The sequence below is a fragment of the Porites lutea genome, chromosome 10 (genome assembly GCF_958299795.1).
Source record: "Porites lutea chromosome 10, jaPorLute2.1, whole genome shotgun sequence".
NCBI lineage: Eukaryota > Metazoa > Cnidaria > Anthozoa > Scleractinia > Poritidae > Porites > Porites lutea.
In genome coordinates, this window is record NC_133210.1 from 15345109 (window position 1) to 15348681 (window position 3573).

The 3573-nt window shown below is 44.2% G+C and overlaps 1 protein-coding gene across 1 annotated transcript in view; it reads right to left on the reverse strand.

Annotated features, from left to right (window-relative positions):
* Positions 1–2626: 2626 nt before the first annotated feature.
* The window catches only part of LOC140950640 (renin receptor-like), a 21875-nt gene continuing 20928 nt past the window's right edge, over positions 2627–3573 (reverse strand). Inside the window, exon 17 of the mRNA XM_073399882.1 lies at positions 2627–3573. This exon is cut by the window's right edge and continues 279 nt beyond it. The gene's annotated coding sequence lies outside the window, so the exon portion shown is untranslated.

Genomic DNA, 3573 nt, shown 5'->3' on the forward strand with positions numbered 1-3573 from the left:
TCTTCCACCATAGTTCATGTTCTACGCGTCCCGTGTGTAGCCGGCCAAAGTATTTCCCTCTCGAGTTGCGTGGGATCCGTCTCGTGTATCATGGCCCGATTTCTTTTCTCAGTTGTTTACTCAGCTGTTTCCTGGGATAGCTAGGTTTTCCTGTCCGTTGATTCTTTGTACGAAATTGAATTTTGGTCGAACAATGTTAGCCTCTTAACGGCAAAATTTATTGAGGGGTTCCAGTTCGCTTCCAGTGAGAGTAAGCTCCGGCTTCACCGATGCTTCCTATTCAGCCTGCGGCGCTTAAGAGGAGTCGGAACCTGAGCTGATTTTTCATCAGAATTAGTCGGAAAGTGTTCGTAGATCGACTTGGAGAGAACTCAAAGCGGTTTTTCTTGCCTTACTAGCCTTCGGGGGCCCTTTACATAATCAGTCCAAGGTTTTTTGGTATTCTGACAACCATAAAGTCTAATCCATTCTTCGCGACGGCAGCAGTAAACGCGATCTCCGGGATTTAGCCCTAGTTGTTGTTCAAATTTGCTCCCATCATTGTATTTCGTTCGAGGTCAAGTGGATCCCTTGGGACCTGAACGCCAGTGCGGACTGTATCTGCAAACTCGTTGACTTCGATGGTTACGGCCTCAACGATTCCGTTTTTCAAGGGCTAAATCACCTCTTAGGTCCTTACACTATTTATAGGTTCGCCTGTAGCTACAACGGCGAGTTGCCTAGGCTTAACTCTCGATTTTTTCAGCCAGGCTGTTAAGCTGTTTATGCCTTCGCTCTAAATTGGAGTTAGGACGACAACTGGCTTGGCCCACAGGTTTGCCTCATTGTCAGAGTCATCAGACACATTGGGCTCTGCCGCGCTCACAGGAACCCTTGTTCCTCCCCTATGGAAGTCAGCTATTTTCTGGAATGTTTCTACTAGAGATGGATTGCATTGGAATAGTTTTGTTGCCGACTGGGTTTCATTGCCTAAGTTCCAGGAGTTATTTGTTCCAGGGAAGGCCCGTAATTCCGTTTTCAGATCCAGGCCTTTATTTTTTGGCGTCATAGCGCTTCGAGTTTATTTTCGGCGCCCCAGACCTCCCTCGTCCCTGGCGGGCTTCTGGTCTACGCCGCCTGACGGAAAGTATTACCTGTGCCTCTACACGCGTGTTATGCGTACCTTTAGGTTTGGACCCATTAGGTTTTTGACCCCCCCTCCCCCCACTTCCGCCCTCTCTCCTCTCACTTCCCTTTCCCGGTGTTTTAAGCTCGCTTTTTTAAAAATTCTTTTTTATTTCGTGCTCCTCACATTTTCTTCTTGTATTCTCGATTACTTTTCAGATATGTTCCGCTCTGGTTTCTAGCGCGGGCCCCAGAATTTCCCACCAGAGGGTTGAATACTGAGGCTGACAGACAGTCTACAATGCAATCAACGGTTCTCTCCTCAAAGGCCGTTAGTACGACAGTGGTGTACCTTCGTGCTTCTCGCAAGTAAAAATGTTTTGCTGCCAGTAAGCTTCATTCCTGGGCCTGTCCTGCCAATCCCTGTCATGTTGCCTTGTATTTGCAACACCTCATTGAAGAGTCACACTCCCCGTGCGTCTTAGACTCGGCTGTTTACGGTAGTAAATGGGCTCATACCATGGCGGGTATCCCCTCTCCCACGGATAACCCGATTATTGAAGGGGTCAGGTGTGCTTCCAAAAGGATTTTTGGTTTGATGAGGTCTCCATAATTAGGGGGAATTATATTTTCATGAGGGTTTCATGATCATTAAGGTTCTCAAAAGCAAGAACGACCAACTTTGTAAGGGCGATGAATCGGAGTGATTTTTTCGGAAATGTTTGGCCCTGCTTGTACCTTGCCCATTTTTTTATCCCTTTAGCTCCAGGGATCTCATTTTTAGGCCCATGTCTCGCGGGAACAGCTCCTTTAAGTTAGTTTCCCAGCACGAGCCTATCAGCTATACCACAATAAGGGAGGTTTTTCGCAAGGACCTGAGAAGTTTCGGGGTTGACCCTTCCACTTTTGGTTTTTTATTCCTTGCGTTCGAGAGGGGCCACTTCCGCTGCTTTTAATGCGGTTGGTGACAGTGTGCTTCAGTGGCTCGGCCGCTGGAAGTCCGTTCTAGCCAAGGACGTGTACCGATGATGACCTAGAAAAAAGGCTTTCAGTTTCTTGGGCTCTAGGAGCTTTCATTTGTCATTTCGCCCAATACTTTGTCACTCTACGTACTTTGTAGGGTTGGTTCTCGCCAAGCCGTCCCAAAATAAACTTATATGCCATTACGTTTTGTCTGTTGATGTTGTGTAGTGGAGTCAAAATTAACCCTTTCCTTTTGAGTTCAGAGTGATATTCAATGTTAAAAGTGCCGTTATATCTAAAAAAGTGACATACAGCCCAAAATTTTATTGTTGTTAAGCAAGAGATAACGAACTAGTTCACCCTTTCTTGTAGACTAAGAGCAGTCTCTCTTTTTTCTTGTTCCGTCGAGCAAAACGCCCGAGACACGCAAATGACCACGCGCGTGACTGAAGGCGCGAGACGGGACCTTCTTCTGCATCTCGACTCTCACTGAATGCTGTGTTGCAGGGAAAGGAAATGTTTACAATTAAGACTAAAAAAATGCTAATATTTCAAAATATCAAACAAAAAAATGATTTTAATTCCGTTGAGTTTGTTTACAATTTCAATACTGGAACCAGAGAGCCTACGAGCGCTGACTTATTTCAGTTCCGGGTTTCGCTCGTCTCTTTCCGAAAAGCCGGAGAAGCGGAACCTGAAATATGTCCGCGTTCGCAAGCTACAACACACACCACATAAGGGTAGGAATGTTTACAAGAAATCGCTATTGAATTGTTTCCATTTTTAACTGCTCTACTGTTAAATTAATTTTAACAGACGGCCATTAAGGTAAAACCATTGATCAAACTTATAGTTAAGAACTGTTTTTCTATCGCCAGCTGCGTTTCAGGTAGTCTTCCTCCCAGCCGTGTTTCTCTCGTCACGCAACGCTCCTGTTGACGAGACAAAAACGGCTGCGAGGGAGGAGACTGGATCAGACTGTTTTTCAGGAAATGACTCGGTGAGCCTTAGCTACCACCGCGGTCAAACGCCTAAATCGTTAGTTTTGTTTTTTATTGCTGGGATTTCATTTACCAGTTAGAGAAAAATGTTAGAGGTTAGAGGCAAAATGTATAAATCAGTTAGTCAACATAACTATCTTTCCATTTTTCTCAAAATTTTGAGCTTTTTTCGCTGAAAACGGTTTTCAATCACTTAGAACTTTTTTAGTAAACTTTTAAAAAGTTTAGTAAACTAACAGGATGTTGGTAATACCCTAAACTTTCGATAGTAAAGGTAGCAACCTTAACTTTGAAGTATTTCGCTTAACTTTTGCAAATTTCACTCGTTTGACCGCTGTGAAGCCTTAGCTAACCAACCACCGAGAGCTAGTGTGCGGATTTGGTATTCTTTATATTTTTTACGCACGCTCTTAAGAAAGCAACAATTTATGGCACATTCTTTTAAGCTGTATTACAAATTGACAAAAACGAACAGAATAAGAAAACCAAGGCGCAAGCTTTGGTA